The sequence below is a fragment of the Oncorhynchus masou genome, chromosome 22 (genome assembly GCF_036934945.1).
Source record: "Oncorhynchus masou masou isolate Uvic2021 chromosome 22, UVic_Omas_1.1, whole genome shotgun sequence".
Lineage (NCBI taxonomy): Eukaryota > Metazoa > Chordata > Actinopteri > Salmoniformes > Salmonidae > Oncorhynchus > Oncorhynchus masou.
In genome coordinates, this window is record NC_088233.1 from 7178069 (window position 1) to 7197626 (window position 19558).

Below are 19558 nucleotides of genomic sequence, written 5' to 3' on the forward strand. Positions count from 1 at the left end.
ATGCTACCAGCCATACTGCTCATTCTGTGCGTCATTTCCTGCAAGACAGGAATGTCAGTGTTCTGCCATGGCCAGCAAAGAGCCCAGATCTCAATCCCATTGAGCACATCTGAGACCTGTTGGATCGGAGGGTGAGGGCGAGGGCCATTCCCCCAGAAATGTCAAATCAAATCAAATGTTATTTGTCACATACACATGGTTAGCAGATGTTAATGCGAGTGTAGCGAAATGCTTGTGCTTCTAGTTCCGACAATGCAGTAATAACCAACAAGTAATCTAACTAACAATTCCTAAACTACTGTCTTATACAGTGTAAGGGGATAAAGAATATGTACATAAGGATATGAATGAGTGATGGTACAGAGCAGCATAAGCAAGATACAGTAGATGGTATTGAGTACAGTATATACATATGAGATGAGTATGTAAACAAAGTGGCATAGTTAAAGTGGCTAGTGATACATGTATTACATAAGGATGCAGTCGATGATATAGAGTACAGTATATATGTATGCATATGAGATGAATAATGTAGGGTAAGTAACATTATATAAGGTAGCATTGTTTAAAGTGGCTAGTGATATATTTACATAATTTCCCATCAATTCCCATTCCTAAAGTGGCTGGAGTTGAGTCAGTGTCAGTGTGTTGGCAGCAGCCACTCAATGTTAGTGGTGGCTGTTTAACAGTCTGATGGCCTTGAGATAGAAGCTGTTTTTCAGTCTCTCGGTCCCAGCTTTGATGCACCTGTACTGACCTCGCCTTCTGGATGATAGCGGGGTGAACAGGCAGTGGCTCGGGTGGTTGATGTCCTTGATGATCTTTATGGCCTTCCTGTAACATCGGGTGGTGTAGGTGTCCTGGAGGGCAGGTAGTTTGCCCCCGGTGATGCGTTGTGCAGACCTCACTACCCTCTGGAGAGCCTTACGGTTGAGGGCGGAGCAGTTGCCGTACCAGGCGGTGATACAACCCGCCAGGATGCTCTCGATTGTGCATCTGTAGAAGTTTGTGAGTGCTTTTGGTGACAAGCCGAATTTCTTCAGCCTCCTGAGGTTGAAGAGGCGCTGCTGCGCCTTCTTCACGATGCTGTCTGTGTGAGTGGACCAATTCAGTTTGTCTGTGATGTGTATGCCGAGGAACTTAAAACTTGCTATTCTCTCCACTACTGTTCCATCGATGTGGATAGGGGGGTGTTCCCTCTGCTGTTTCCTGAAGTCCACAATCATCTCCTTAGTTTTGTTGACGTTGAGTGTGAGTTATTTTCCTGACACCACACTCCGAGGGCCCTCACCTCCTCCCTGTAGGCCGTCTCGTCGTTGTTGGTAATCAAGCCTACCACTGTTGTGTCGTCCGCAAACTTGATGATTGAGTTGGAGCGTGCGTGGCCACGCAGTCGTGGGTGAACAGGGAGTACAGGAGAGGGCTCAGAACGCACCCTTGTGGGGCCCCAGTGTTGAGGATCAGCGGGGAGGAGATGTTGTTACCTACCCTCACCACCTGGGGCGGCCCGTCAGGAAGTCCAGTACCCAGTTGCACAGGGCGGGGTCGAGACCCAGGGTCTCGAGCTTGATGACGAGCTTGGAGGGTACTATGGTGTTGAATGCCGAGCTGTAGTCGATGAACAGCATTCTCACATAGGTATTCCTCTTGTCCAGATGGGTTAGGGCAGTGTGCAGTGTGGTTGAGATTGCATCGTCTGTGGACCTATTTGGGCGGTAAGCAAATTGGAGTGGGTCTAGGGTGTCAGGTAGGGTGGAGGTGATATGGTCCTTGACTAGTCTCTCAAAGCACTTCATGATGACGGAAGTGAGTGCTATGGGGCGGTAGTCGTTTAGCTCAGTTACCTTAGCTTTCTTGGGAACAGGAACAATGGTGGTCCTCTTGAAGCATGTGGGAACAGCAGACTGGTATAGGGATTGATTGAATATGTCCGTAAACACACCAGCCAGCTGGTCTGCGCATGCTCTGAGGGCGCGGCTGGGGATGCCGTCTGGGCCTGCAGCCTTGCGGGGTTAACACGTTTAAATGTTTTACTCACCTCGGCTGCAGTGAAGGAGAGACTGCATGTTTCCGTTGCAGGCCGTGTCAGTGGCACTGTATTGTCCTCAAAGCAGGCAAAAAAGTGATTTAGTCTGCCTGGGAGCAAGACATCCTGGTCCGTGACTGGGCTGGATTTCTTCCTGTAGTCCGTGATTGACTGTAGACCCTGCCACATGCCTCTTGTGTCTGAGCCGTTGAATTGAGATTCTACTTTGTCTCTGTACTGACGCTTAGCTTGTTTGATAGCCTTGCGGAGGGAATAGCTGCACTGTTTGTACTCGGTCATGTTACCAGACACCTTGCCCTGATTAAAAGCAGTGGTTCGCGCTTTCAGTTTCACGCGAATGCTGCCATCAATCCACGGTTTCTGGTTAGGGAATGTTTTAATCGTTGCTATGGGAACGACATCTTCAACGCACGTTCTAATGAACTCGCACACAGAATCAGCGTATTCGTCAATGTTGTTATCTGGCCGCAATCCACGAAACATGCCCCAGTCCACGTGATGGAAGCAGTCTTGGAGTGTGGAGTCAGCTTGGTCGGAACAGCGTTGGACAGACCTCAGCGTGGGAGCTTCTTGTTTTAGTTTTTGTCTGTAGGCAGGTATCAGCAAAATGGAGTCGTGGTCAGCTTTTCCGAAGGGGGGCGCGGGGCAGGGCCTTATATGCGTCGCGGAAGTTAGAGTAACAGTGATCCAAGGTTTTTCCACCCCTGGTTGCGCAATCGATATGCTGATAAAATTTAGGGAGTCTTGTTTTCAGATTAGCCTTGTTAAAATCCCCAGCAACAATGAATGCAGCCTCCGGATAAATGGTTTCCAGTTTGCAAAGAGTTAAATAAAGTTCGTTCAGAGCCATCGATGTGTCTGCTTGGGGGGGATATATACGGCTGTGATTATAATCGAAGAGAATTCTCTTGGTAGATAATGCGGTCTACATTTGATTGTGAGGAATTCTAAATCAGGTGAACAGAAGGATTTGAGTTCCTGTATGTTTCTTTCATCGCACCATGTCTCGTTAGCCATAAGGCATACGCCCCCACCCCTCTTCTTACCAGAAAGGTGTTTGTTTCTGTCGGCGCGATGCGTGGACAAACCCGTTAGCTGCAGCGCCGGATAAGCGTCTCTCCAGTGAGCCATGTTTCCGTGAAGCACAGAGCGTTACAGTCTCTGATGTCCCTCTGGAATGCTACCCTTGCTCGGATTTCATCAACCTTGTTGTCAAGAGACTGGACATTGGCAAGAAGAATGCTAGGGAGTGGTGCACGGTGTGCCCGTCTCCGGAGTCTAACCAGAAGACCGCCTCGTTTCCCTCTTTTTGGAGTCGTTTTTGGGTCGCTTCATGCGATCCATTCCGTTGTCCTGTTTGTAAGGCAGAACACAGGATCCGCGTCGAGAAAAACATATTCTTGGTCGTACTGATGGTGAGTTGACGCTGATCTTATATACAGTAGTTCTTCTCGACTGTATGTAATGAAACCTAAGATGACCTGGGGTACTAATGTAAGTAAGGGACGGTACATTTGCAATAAGGACTTTTTCACTAACCATACAGAAAATGTCGAAATGTTCCCTTAGGGTATGAAATAACACGTAAAAAAAAACAAAAAACTGCATAGTTTTCTAGGAACGCTTGAAGCGAGGCGGCATCTCTGTCGGCGCCGGAAGTAAAATCGGGAACTTTCAGGTGCCTCGGTGGAAGAGCAAGAACTGGCACATCTGGTGCAGTCCAAGAGGAGGAGGTGCACTGCAGTACTTAATGCAGCTGGTGGCCACACCAGATACTGACTGTTACTTTTGATTTAGACCCCCCTTTGTTCAGGGACATATTATTCCATTTCTGTAGTCACATGTCCGTGGAACTTGTTCAGTTTATGTCTCAGATGTTGAATCTTGTTATGTTCATACAAATATTTAAACATGTTAAGTTTGCTGAAAATAAATGCAGCTGACAGTGAGGGACGTTTTCTTTTTTTCTGAGTTTACATTATTTCATATGTGCTATTTCATAGTTTTGATGTCTTCACTATTATTCTAGAATGTAGAAAATAAAGACAAACCCTGGAATTGGTAGGTGTGTCTTTTGACTGGTACTGTATAATTTGTTTTATACCTAAACTAAAGGGTCCTAAAATTCAAAATTAAATATCTAAATTGCCTATGGTATGACCATCTTATAACAATTCCACATGTCAGCTTAGAACCCCCCCCACTACGGTTTAGATTCTTGTTATTTTTTTTATTTTTTCTTCTCCCTTTCCAGTCTTTCCCCATCGCTGCAAACACCATATGGGGAGAGCCAAAGTTCGAGAGCCATGCGTCCTCCGAAACACAGCCCAGCCAAGCCGCACTGCTCGCTTAACCCGGAAGCCAGCCGAACCAATCGGTACACCTGGCGACCATGTCAGCGTGCATGCGCCCGCTAGTGCGCGATGGGACAAGAGCATCCCTGCTGGCCCAACCCTGACGCTGGGCCAATTCTACTCCGCCCTATGGGTCTCCCGGTCGAGGCCGGCTGCCACAGAGCCTGGACGCGAACCAGGATCTCAAGTGGCACAGCTGACGCAGTGCCTTGCTACACCAGAAGTACATGCATTTCCAATGAATCGCTGCGTTTGCCTTGCAGTGTTGCGTTGCAGAGGCAGTTGCAGTATATTCGGTGTGGTGCAGATGTTGGATTTATCGAATGTATGCGTCAAACTGTATGAGTAGACGGCTTGACAGAAATGGTAGCAGAGGGTGAATGTTGAACTTTTGCATACATATCCCGGTGATGCTACATATTTTGCGCAATGATGCTGTCGGTGGGTTCGCAGTGTTAGATCACTGCGCCACTCAGGTGGCCACTGCTTAGCCTGTATATATATTATTTATTAAGAGTCTAAGCAGTGGCTTAATATAATATATATATATTAACTCCATGAAATTAAATGTGATAACAAAAACACAAATGTCATTGTGAATTGTGTATTTCATGTTTGGTCATATAGATGCGCCCTGCAACCCTGATAACTTTTATTTTGAAATGTGTTTGGCTACGCGCCGGAAGTTGTGCGACTCCAGCTCATGCTTCTGAAACAAAGCTAAGGACGCTTGCTTTGATCATTTTAAATATAATAGCCCATTTGGGCAACTGTTCAAATATTACATTAAAACCGTCGTTTTACGGAATATCACAAAAGGTAGGCTACATTTCTCCATGAAACGATAAGACATGTATTGCCATTCTGAACGAGAAAATTAGATCTCGTCAAAGGCCATGTTGTTAGCAAGCTGTCAACGTCAGCTCGATGTTAACTAGATAATATTTCAACTTTAAACTCAAATGTTCTCCTGACATGTGTTCATGTTCACCATGTTTGGACTCGTCACCAGACAGCATGGCTGCAGACTGGTTAGGTAGTCTGGTGTCGATAAACTGCGGAGAATCTCTGGGGTGTACCAAGGCGAGGTGTCGTCTGTGGACCAGTCCAGCCAGACCATCACCCTCAAACAGCCCTTCCACAATGGAGTCAAGTGCCCTGTGCCCGAGGTCACTTTAGGTACTACTGTTTATTATCTATTTTTTTTTGGAAATGAACTTCTCTTCATAGAGTTTCCTGAAAACGTTGCAATACGATGATTATAATAACTCAATTGTAGGCTATTGTTGTCATTATACCAGCATTTTGACTTCGATACCAGGTTTAGTATCATGATACTTAATACCAGAACGATACCAAGGTAAAAAACAAAAAGGTGTTTAGACCAAAGTCAAAGAATAGCACTTGATACAGATCTTTTGAGTTCAATATCATTACATTTGACACATTTTGATTTTAGAATGAATGAGTAAATAAATGAGTCAATCATGCAATCAGATTTTTTTTTTTTGCCAATCTAACTACATAACGGCAAAAAATGTATTTGAATGGTAAATCTCTCTTGATAAACTGGGTAAATCAAGATGTAGTTTAGGCCTATTCACAATACAGGTGCATGCATATTCAATAAGTGTGTGCATGCAATGAGTTGATGAGCTTGTTTTAACTGATTTCATGAGGCTAATGGTGAAAAACAATCTGTTTACTTTCTATTTTATGGTGCTGCTCAACAACATTTGCAATATCTTATTTTATAAAGGTCTCTTTATTTAATTTTACCTTTATTTAACTCGGCAAGTCAGTTAAGAACAAATTCTTATTTTCAATGACGGCCTAGGAACAGTGGGTTAACTGCCTGTTCAGGGCAGAACGACAGATTTGTACCTTGTCCAATGCTCTAACCACTAGGCTACCTGCCACCCCTCCACTCTAACCACTAGGCTACCTGCCACCCCTCCACTCTAACCACTAGGCTACCCTACCGCCCCTCCACTCTAACCACTAGGTTACCTGCCGCCCCTCCACTCTAACCACTAGGCTACCTGCCGCCCCTCCCTCTAACCACTAGGCTACCTGCCGCCCTCCTCCAACCACTAGGCTACCCTACCGCCCCTCCACTCTAACCACTAGGCTACCTGCCGCCCCTCCACTCTAACCACTAGGCTACCTGCCACCCCTCCACTCTAACCACTAGGCTACCTGCCACCCCTCCACTCTAACCACTAGGTTACCTGCCGCCCCTCCTCTCTAACCACGAGGCTATCCTGCCGCTCTCTTAATAAGACCCATGACGTCATTCACACAAAGTCAGTTCGAGGCTCAAGCAAAGACAATCTTGACTGAAAGAGACGTTAGGCGGGGGGAGACTAAGTGAATTAATAAAGTTTTGTAATCAGCAATATTTTGACTTAATATGGTTAGCATATTTTCACAAACACTGTACTAGGGTAGTGAATTGATGTTAGCTTCAGCTGTAAGCTAGCAAGGAAAGTTAGCCTACAAAGCTGGTAGCTACCGGTATGTTCTTGCACTGAGGTGTTCTAGCCTCTACTGGACATTGTTTTGGGAACAGTAATTAACAGTTTCAACATTTCTACATGTCATGTTGCATTATCAATGATGTATATAAACCCTAGATTGCTGATGCTATGTATTGGCCATTGAAAGGCTTTGACGTCCCCGGTCGGCCATATTGGCATTCCTCAGTAGGAGCAGTCCACCACAGGAAATAATGGAATTCTATAGTATTTCAATTACATGTTTAAAGGACTAATGACAGGCTGTGTCACACTACTCTCTTGTCAAATGATACAGATGTACACAGCATGAATTAATTCAGGAGAAAATACCTTCAAAGTTGTCAAACCATTTTGCCTATAAGGCTATATGATTGCCTACAAGGGTTGAGATCAATTCTATTTTCACAGTCCAGAATTCCCTGTTGTCGACCACAGTGCCGTGGACGTCAGCCATTGTGTGACTGTCTATTCTCCCACAGTGCCGTGGACATCAAGGAGCTGAAGGTCCTGGATATAGTGAGTGGTAGAGGTGGTGTGGTTCCGAAGAGCAGCGATCCGGTCTCAGTCCCACACCGAGGACACCATAAGACCCAGGACAGGCTGGCTTCACCGCAGCAGTGCTCTAAAAGCTTCGGAGATAAACACCTGGAGGTGCCGGGCCAGTCCAAGGGTTTCAGACGGAGACACAACTCCTGTAAGTACCAGAACACTGCCGGGTCAGGTTCATTAGGTACCAATAGAAACCAGAACACTGCAGGGTCAGGTTCATTAGGTACCAATAGAAACCAGAACACTGCAGGGTCATTAGGTACCAATAGAAACCAGAAAACTGCAGGTTCATTAGGTACCAATAGAAACCAGAACACTGCAGGGTCATTAGGTACCAATAGAAACCAGAACACTGCAGGGTCATTAGGTACCAATAGAAACCAGAACACTGCAGGTTCATTAGGTACCAATAGAAACCAGAAAACTGCAGGTTCATTAGGTACCAATAGAAACCAGAACACTGCAGGTTCATTAGGTACCAATAGAAACCAGAACACTGCAGGGTCAGGTTCATTAGGTACCAATAGAAACCAGAACACTGCAGGTTCATTAGGTACCAATAGAAACCAGAACACTGCAGGGTCATTAGGTACCAATAGAAACCAGAACACTGCCGGGTCAGGTTCATTAGGTACCAATAGAAACCAGAACACTGCAGGGTCAGGTTCATTAGGTACCAATAGAAACCAGAACACTGCAGGTTCATTAGGTACCAATAGAAACCAGAACACTGCAGGGTCATTAGGTACCAATAGAAACCAGAACACTGCAGGTCATTAGGTACCAATAGAAACCAGAACACTGCAGGTTCATTAGGTACCAATAGAAACCAGAACACTGCAGGGTCATTAGGTACCAATAGAAACCAGAACACTGCAGGGTCATTAGGTACCAATAGAAACCAGAACACTGCAGGTTCATTAGGTACCAATAGAAACCAGAACACTGCAGGGTCATTAGGTACAATAGAAACCAGAACACTGCAGGGTCATTAGGTACCAATAGAAACCAGAACACTGCCGGGTCAGGTTCATTAGGTACCAATAGAAACCAGAACACTGCAGGGTCAGGTTCATTAGGTACCAATAGAAACCAGAACACTGCAGGGTCATTAGATACCAATAGAAACCAGAACACTGCAGGGTCATTAGGTACCTGTACTACTGACCTGTACTACTGACCTGTACTACTGACCTGTACTACTGACCTGTACTACTGACCTGTACTACCACTACTGACCTGTACTACTGACCTGTACTACTGACCTGCACTACTGACCTGTACTACTGACCTGTACTACTGACCTGTACTACTGACCTGTACTACTGACCTGTACTACTGACCTGTACTACTGACCTGTACTACTGACCTGTACTACCACTACTGACCTGTACTACTGACCTGTACTACCACTACTGACCTGTACTACCACTACTGACCTGTACTACCACTACTGACCTGTACTACTGACCTGTACTACTGACCTGTACTACTGACCTGTACTACCACTACTGACCTGTACTACCACTACTGACCTGTACTACCACTACTGACCTGTACTACTGACCTGCACTACTGACCTGCACTACTGACCTGCACTACTGACCTGTACTACCACTACTGACCTGTACTACTGACCTGTACTACTGACCTGTACTACTGACCTGTACTACTGACCTGTACTACCACTACTGACCTGTACTACTGACCTGTACTACTGACCTGTACTACTGACCTGTACTACTGACCTGCACTACTGACCTGTACTACTACTACTGACCTGTACTACTGACCTGTACTACTGACCTGTACTACTGACCTGTACTACTGACCTGTACTACTGACCTGCACTACTGACCTGTACTACTACTACTGACCTGTACTACTGACCTGTACTACTGACCTGTACTACTGTACTACTGACCTGTACTACTGACCTGTACTACCACTACTGACCTGTACTACTGACCTGTACTACTGACCTGTACTACTGACCTGTACTACCACTACTGACCTGTACTACTGACCTGTACTACTGACCTGTACTACTGACCTGTACTACTGACCTGTACTACCACTACTGACCTGCACTACTGACCTGTACTACTGACCTGTACTACCACTACTGACCTGTACTACTGACCTGTACTACTGACCTGTACTACTGACCTGTACTACTGACCTGTACTACTGACCTGTACTACTGACCTGTACTACTGACCTGTACTACTGACCTGTACTACTGACCTGTACTACTGACCTGTACTACTGACCTGTACTACCCTGCACTACTGACCTGTACTACTACTGACCTGTACTACTGACCTGTACTACTGACCTGTAATACCACTACTGACCTGTACTACTACTACTGACCTGTACTACTGACCTGCACTACTGACCTGCACTACTGACCTGCACTACTGACCTGTACTACTGACCTGTACTACCACTACTGACCTGACCTGTACTACTGACCTGTACTACTGACCTGTACTACTGACCTGTACTACTGACCTGTACTACCACTACTGACCTGTACTACTGACCCTGACCTGTACTACTGACCTGTACTACTGACCTGCACTACTGACCTGTACTACTGACCTGTACTACTACCTGTACTACTGACCTGCACTACTGACCTGTACTACTGACCTGTACTACTGACCTGACCTGACCTGCACTACTGACCTGTACTACCACTACTGACCTGTACTACTACCTGACTACTGACCTGTACTACTGACCTGCTGACCTGTACTACTACTACTGACCTGTACTACTGACCTGTACTACTGACCTGACTACTGACCTGTACTACTGACCTGTACTACTACTGACCTGTACTACTGACCTGCACTACTGACCTGTACTACTGACCTGTACTACTGACCTGTACTACTACTGACCTGTACTACTGACCTGTACTACCACTACTGACCTGTACTACTGACCTGTACTACCACTACTGACCTGTACTACTGACCTGTACTACTGACCTACTGACCTGTACCACTACTGACCTGTACTACTGACCTGTACTACTGACCTGTACTACTGACCTGTACTACCACTACTGACCTGCACTACTGACCTGTACTACTACTACTGACCTGTACTACTGACCTGTACTACCACTGACCTGTACTACTGACCTGTACTACCACTACTGACCTGTACTACTGACCTGTACTACTGACCTGTACTACCACTACTGACCTGTACTACTGACCTGTACTACTGACCTGTACTACTGACCTGTACTACTGACCTGTACTACTGACCTGTACTACCACTACTGACCTGTACTACTGACCTGTACTACTGACCTGACCTGCACTACTGACCTGTACTACCACTACTGACCTGTACTACTGACCTGTACTACTACTGACCTGTACTACTGACCTGTACTGACCTATACTACTGACCTGTACTACTGACCTGTACTACTGACCTGTACTACTACTGACCTGTACTACTGACCTGTACTACCCTGTACTACTGACCTGTACTACTGACCTGTACTACCCTGTACTACTGACCTGTACTACTGACCTGTACTACCACTACTGACCTGTACTACTGACCTGTACTACCACTACTGACCTGTACTACTGACCTGTACTGACTGACCTGTACTACTGACCTGTACTACTGACCTGTACTACCACCTGTACTACTGACCTGTACTACTGACCTGTACTACTGACCTGTACTACTGACCTGTACTACTGACCTGCACTACTGACCTGTACTGACCTGTACTACTGACCTGTACTGACCTGTACTGACCCTGTACTACTGACCTGTACTACTGACCTGTACTACCACTACTGACCTGTACTACCACTACTGACCTGTACTACCACTACTGACCTGTACTACTGACCTGTACTACTGACCTGTACTACTGACCTGTACTACTGACCTGTACTACTGACCTGTACTACTGACCTGCTACCTGACCACTACTGACCTGACCTGACCTGTACTACTGACCTGCACTACTGACCTGTACTACTGACCTGTACTACTGACCTGTACTACTGACCTGTACTACTGACCTGTACTACTGACCTGTACTACTGACCTGCACTACTGACCTGTACTACCACTACTGACCTGTACTACTACTACTGACCTGTACTACTGACCTGTACTACTGACCTGTACTACTGACCTGTACTACTGACCTGTACTACCACTACTGACCTGTACTACTGACCTGTACTACTGACCTGTACTACTGACCTGTACTACTGACCTGTACTACTGACCTGTACTACTGACCTGTACTACTGACCTGTACTACTGACCTGTACTACTGACCTGTACTACTGACCTGCACTACTGACCTGTACTACTGACCTGTACTACTGACCTGTACTACCACTACTGACCTGTACTACCACTACTGACCTGTACTACTGACCTGTACTACCCTGCACTACTGACCTGTACTACCACTACTGACCTGTACTACCACTACTGACCTGTACTACTGACCTGTACTACTGACCTGTACTACTGACCTGTACTACCACTACTGACCTGTACTACTGACCTGTACTACTGACCTGTACTACTGACCTGTACTACTGACCTGTACTACTGACCTGTACTACTGACCTGTACTACCACTACTGACCTGTACTACTGACCTGTACTACTGACCTGTACTACTGACCTGTACTACCACTACTGACCTGTACTACTGACCTGTACTACTGACCTGTACTACTACTGACCTGTACTACTGACCTGTACTACTGACCTGTACTACCACTACTGACCTGTACTACTGACCTGTACTACCACTACTGACCTGTACTACTGACCTGTACTACTGACCTGTACTACTGACCTGTACTACTGACCTGTACTACTGACCTGTACTACCACTACTGACCTGTACTACTGACCTGTACTACCACTACTGACCTGCACTACTGACCTGCACTACTGACCTGCACTACTGACCTGCACTACTGACCTGTACTACTGACCTGTACTACTGACCTGCACTACCACTACTGACCTGTACTACTGACCTGCACTACCACTACTGACCTGTACTACTGACCTGTACTACTGACCTGTACTACTGACCTGTACTACCACTACTGACCTGTACTACTGACCTGTACTACTGACCTGTACTACCACTACTGACCTGTACTACTGACCTGTACTACTGACCTGTACTACTGACCTGTACTACCACTACTGACCTGTACTACTGACCTGTACTACTGACCTGTACTACTGACCTGTACTACCACTACTGACCTGTACTACTGACCTGTACTACTGACCTGTACTACTGACCTGTACTACTGACCTGTACTGACCTGTACTGACCTGTACTACTGACCTGTACTACCACTACTGACCTGTACTACTGACCTGCACTACCTGTACTACTGTGTACTACTGACCTGCACTACTGACCTGTACTACCACTACTGACCTGTACTACTGACCTGTACTACTGACCTGTACTACTGACCTGTACTACTGACCTGTACTACCACTACTGACCTGTACTACTGACCTGTACTACCACTACTGACCTGTACTACTGACCTGTACTACTGACCTGTACTACCACTACTGACCTGTACTACTGACCTGTACTACTGACCTGTACTACTGACCTGTACTACTGACCTGTACTACCACTACTGACCTGTACTACTGACCTGTACTACTGACCTGTACTACTGACCTGTACTACTGACCTGTACTACTGACCTGTACTACCACCTGTACTACTGACCTGTACTACTGACCTGCACTACTGACCTGTACTACCTGTACTACTGACCTGTACTACTGACCTGTACTACTGACCTGTACTACCACTACTGACCTGCACTACTACCTGTACTACTGACCTGTACTACTGACCTGTACTACTGACCTGTACTACTGACCTGTACTACTGACCTGTACTACTGACCTGTACTACCACTACTGACCTGTACTACTGACCTGTACTACTGACCTGTACTACTGACCTGTACTACTGACCTGTACTACTGACCTGTACTACTGACCTGTACTACCTGTACTACTGACCTGTACTACTGACCTGCACTACTGACCTGTACTACTGACCTGTACACTACTGACCTGTACTACCTGTACTACTGACCTGTACTACTGACCTGTACTACTGACCTGTACTACTGACCTGTACTACTGACTGTACTACTGACCTGTACTACCACTACTGACCTGTACTACTGACCTGTACTACTGACCTGTACTACCACTGACCTGTACTGTACTACTGACCTGACTACTGACCTGTACTACTGACCTGTACTACCACTGACCTGTACTACTGACCTGTACTACCACCTGTACTACCACTACTGACCTGTACTACCACTACTGACCTGTACTACTGACCTGTACTACTGACCTGTACTACTGACCTGTACTACCACTACTGACCTGTACTACTGACCTGTACCTACTGACCTGACCTGCACTACTGACCTGTACTACTGACCTGTACTACTGACCTGCACTACTGACCTGTACTACTGACCTGTACTACTGACCTGTACTACTGACCTGTACTACTGACCTGTACTACTGACCTGTACTACTGACCTGTACTACTGACCTGTACTACTGACCTGCACTACTGACCTGTACCTACTACTGACCTGTACTACTGACCTGTACTACTGACCTGTACTACTGACCTGTACTACTGACCTGTACTACTGACCTGTACTACTGACCTGTACTACTGACCTGTACTACTGACCTGTACTACTGACCTGTACTACTGACCTGTACTACTGACCTGTACTACTGACCTGTACTACTGACCTGTACTACTGACCTGTACTACTGACCTGTACTACTGACCTGTACTACTACTGACCTGTACTACTGACCTGTACTACTACTACTGACCTGTACTACTGACCTGTACTACTGACCTGTACTACTGACCTGTACTACTGACCTGTACTACTGACCTGTACTACTGACCTGTACTACTGACCTGTACTGACTGACCTGTACTACTGACCTGTACTACTACTGACCTGTACTACTGACCTGTACTACTGACTGACCTGTACTACTGACCTGTACTACTGACCTGTACTACTGACCTGTACTACTGACCTGTACTACTGACCTGTACTACTGACTACTACTGACCTGTACTACTACTGACCTGTACTACTGACCTGTACTACTACCTGACCTGTACTACTGACCTGTACTACTGACCTGTACTACCACTACTGACCTGTACTACTGACCTGTACTACTGACCTGTACTACTGACCTGCACTACTGACCTGTACTACTGACCTGTACTACCACTACTGACCTGTACTACCACTACTGACCTGTACTACTGACCTGTACTACTGACCTGTACTACTGACCTGTACTACTGACCTGTACTACTGACCTGTACTACTGACCTGTACTACCACTACTGACCTGTACTACCACTACTGACCTGTACTACTGACCTGTACTACTGACCTGTACTACTGACCTGTACTACTGACCTGTACTACTGACCTGTACTACTACTGACCTGTACTACTGACCTGTACCACTACTGACCTGTACTACTGACCTGTACTGACCTGCACTACTGACCTGTACTGACCTGTACTACTGACCTGTACTACTGACCTGTACTACTGACCTGTACTACTGACCTGTACTACTGACCTGTACTACTGACCTGTACTACCACTACTGACCTGTACTACTGACCTGTACTACCACTACTGACCTGTACTACTGACCTGTACTACTGACCTGTACTACTGACCTGCACTACTGACCTGCACTACTGACCTGTACTACCACTACTGACCTGTACTACTGACCTGTACTACTGACCTGTACTACTGACCTGACCTGACCTGTACTACTGACCTGCACTACTGACCTGTACTACTGACCTGTACTACTGACCTGTACTACTGACCTGTACTACTGACCTGTACTACTGACCTGTACTACTGACCTGTACTACTGACCTGTACTACCACTACTGACCTGTACTACTGACCTGTACTACCACTACTGACCTGTACTACCACTACTGACCTGTACTACTGACCTGTACTACCACTACTGACCTGTACTGACCTGTACCTGACCTACTACTACTGACCTGTACTACTGACCTGTACTACTGACCTGTACTACTGACCTGTACTACTGACCTGTACTACCTGACTACTGTACTACTGACCTGTACTACTGACCTGTACTACTGACCTGTACTGACCCTGTACTGTACACTACTGACCTGTACTACTGACCTGTACTACCTGACTACTGACCTGCACTACTGACCTGTACTACTGACCTGTACTACCTGTACTACTGACCTGTACTACTGACCTGTACTACTGACCTGTACTACTGACCTGTACTACTGACCTGTACTACCACTGACCTGTACTACTGACCTGTACTACTGACCTGTACTACTGACCTGTACTACTGACCTGTACTACTACTGACCTGTACTACTGACCTGTACTGTACTACTGACCTGTACTACTGACCTGTACTACTGACCTGTACTACTGACCTGTACTACTGACCTGTACTACTGACCTGTACTACTGACCTGTACTACTGACCTGTACTACTGACCTGTACTACTGACCTGTACTACTGACCTGTACTACTGACCTGTACTACTGACCTGTACTACTGACCTGTACTACTACTGACCTGTACTACTGACCTGTACTACTGACCTGTACTACTGACCTGTACTACTGACCTGTACTACTGACCTGTACTACCACTACTGACCTGTACTACTGTACCTGACCTGTACTACTGACCTGTACTACTGACCTGTACTACTGACCTGTACTACTGACCTGTACTACTGACCTGTACTACTGACCTGTACTACTGACCTGTACTACTGACCTGTACTACTGACCTGTACTACTGACCTGTACTACTGACCTGTACTACCACTACTGACCTGTACTACTGACCTGTACTACTGACCTGTACTACCTGTACTACTGACCTGTACTACTACTACTGACCTGTACTACTGACCTGTACTACTGACCTGTACTACTGACCTGACCTGTACTACTGACCTGTACTACCACTACTGACCTGTACTACTGACCTGTACTACTGACCTGTACTACTGACCTGTACTACTACTGTACTACTGACTACTGACCTGTACTACTGACCTGTACTACTGACCTGTACTACTGACCTGTACTGACCTGTACTACTGACCTGTACTACTGACCTGTACTACTGACCTGCACTACTGACCTGTACTACTGACCTGTACTACTGACCTGTACTACTGACCTGTACTACTGACCTGTACTACTGACCTGTACTACTGACCTGTACTACTGACCTGACCTGTACCTGTACTACTGACCTGTACTACTGACCTGTACTACTGACCTGTACTACTGACCTGTACTACTGACCTGTACTACTGACCTGTACTACTGACCTGTACTACTGACCTGTACTACTGACCTGCTACTGACCTGTACCTGACCTGTACTACTGACCTGTACTACTGACCTGTACTACTGACCTGTACTGACCTACTACTGACCTGTACTGACCTGTACTACTGACCTGTACTACCACTGTACTACTGACCTGTACTACTGACCTGTACTACTGACCTGTACTACTGACCTGTACTACTGACCTGTACTACTGACCTGTACTACTGACCTGTACTACTGACCTGTACTACCACTACCTGACCTGTGCACTACTGACCTGTACTACCCTGCACTACTGACCTGTACTACTGACCTGTACTACTGACCTGTACTACTGACCTGTACTACCACTACTGACCTGTACTACTGACCTGTACTACTGACCTGTACTACTGACCTGTACTACTGACCTGTACTACTGACCTGTACTACCACTACTGACCTGTACTACCACTACTGACCTGTACTACTGACCTGTACTACTGACCTGTACTACTACTGACCTGTACTACTGACCTGTACCTACACTACTGACCTGTACTACTGACCTGTACTACTGACCTGTACTACTGACCTGTACTACTGACCTGTACTACTGACCTGTACTACTGACCTGTACTACTGACCTGTACTACTGACCTACTACTGACCTGTACTACTGACCTGCACTACTACCTGTACTACTGACCTGTACCTGTACTGACCTGTACTACTGACCTGTACTACTGACCTGTACTACTGACCTGTACTACTGACCTGTACTACTGACCTGTACTACTGACCTGTACTACTGACCTGTACTACTGACCTGTACTACTGACCTGTACTACTGACCTGTACTGACCTGTACTACCCTGTACTACTGACCTGTACTACTGACCTGTACTACCTGTACTACTGACCTGTACTACTGACCTGTACTACTGACCTGTACTACTGACCTGCACTACCACTACTGACCTGTACTACTGACCTGTACTACTGACCTGTACTACTGACCTGTACTACTGACCTGTACTACTGACCTGTACTACTGACCTGTACTACTGACCTGTACTACTGACCTGTACTACTGACCTGTACTACTGACCTGTACTACTGACCTGTACTACTGACCTGTACTACTGACCTGTACTACTGACCTGTACTACTACTGACCTGTACCTGTACTACTGACCTGTACTACTGACCTGTACTACTGACCTGTACTACTGACCTGCACTACTGACCTGTACTACTGACCTGTACTACCACTACTGACCTGCACTACTGACCTGTACTACTGACCTGTACTACTGACCTGCACTACCACTACTGACCTGTACTACTGACCTGTACTACTGACCTGCACTACCACTACTGACCTGTACTACTGACCTGTACTACTGACCTGTACTGACCTGACTACTGACCTGCACTACTGACCTGTACTACTGACCTGTACTACCACTACTGACCTGTACTACTGACCTGTACTACTGACCTGTACTACCACTACTGACCTGTACTACTGACCTGTACTACTGACCTGTACTACTGACCTGTACTACTGACCTGTACTACTGACCTGTACTACTGACCTGTACTACTACTGACCTGTACTGACCTGTACTACCACTACTGACCTGTACTACTGACCTGTACTACTGACCTGTACTACTGACCTGTACTACTACTGACCTGTACTACTGACCTGTACTACCCTGTACTACTGACCTGTACTACCACTACTGACCTGTACTACTGACCTGTACTACTGACCTGTACTACTGACCTGTACTACTGACCTGTACTACTGACCTGTACTACTGACCTGTACTACCACTACTGACCTACTACTGACCTGTACTACTGACCTGTACTACCACTACTGACCTGTACTACCTGCACTGACCTGTACTACTGTTCTACTGACCTGTACTACTGACCTGTACTACCACTACTGACCTGTACTACTGACCTGTACTACTGACCTGTACTACTGACCACTACTGACCTGTACTACTGACCTGCACTACTGACCTGTACTACTGACCTGTACTACTGACCTGACCTGACCTGTACTACTGACCTGTACTACTGACCTGTACTACTGACCTGTACTACTGACCTGTACTACTGACCTGTACTACTGACCTGTACTACTGACCTGTACTACTGACCTGTACTACTGACCTGTACTACTGACCTGCACTACTGACCTGCACTACCACTACTGACCTGTACTACTGACCTGTACTACTGACCTGTACTACTGACCTGTACTACTGACCTGTACTACTGACCTGTACTACCACTACTGACCTGTACTACTGACCTGTACTACTGACCTGTACTACCACCACTGACCTGTACTACTGACCTGCACTACTGACCTGTACTACTGACCTGCACTACTGACCTGTACTACTGACCTGTACTACCACTACTGACCTGTACTACTGACCTGTACTACCACTACTGACCTGTACTACTGACCTGTACTACTGACCTGCACTACTGACCTGTACTACTGACCTGTACTACTGACCTGTACTACTGACCTGCACTACTGACCTGTACTAC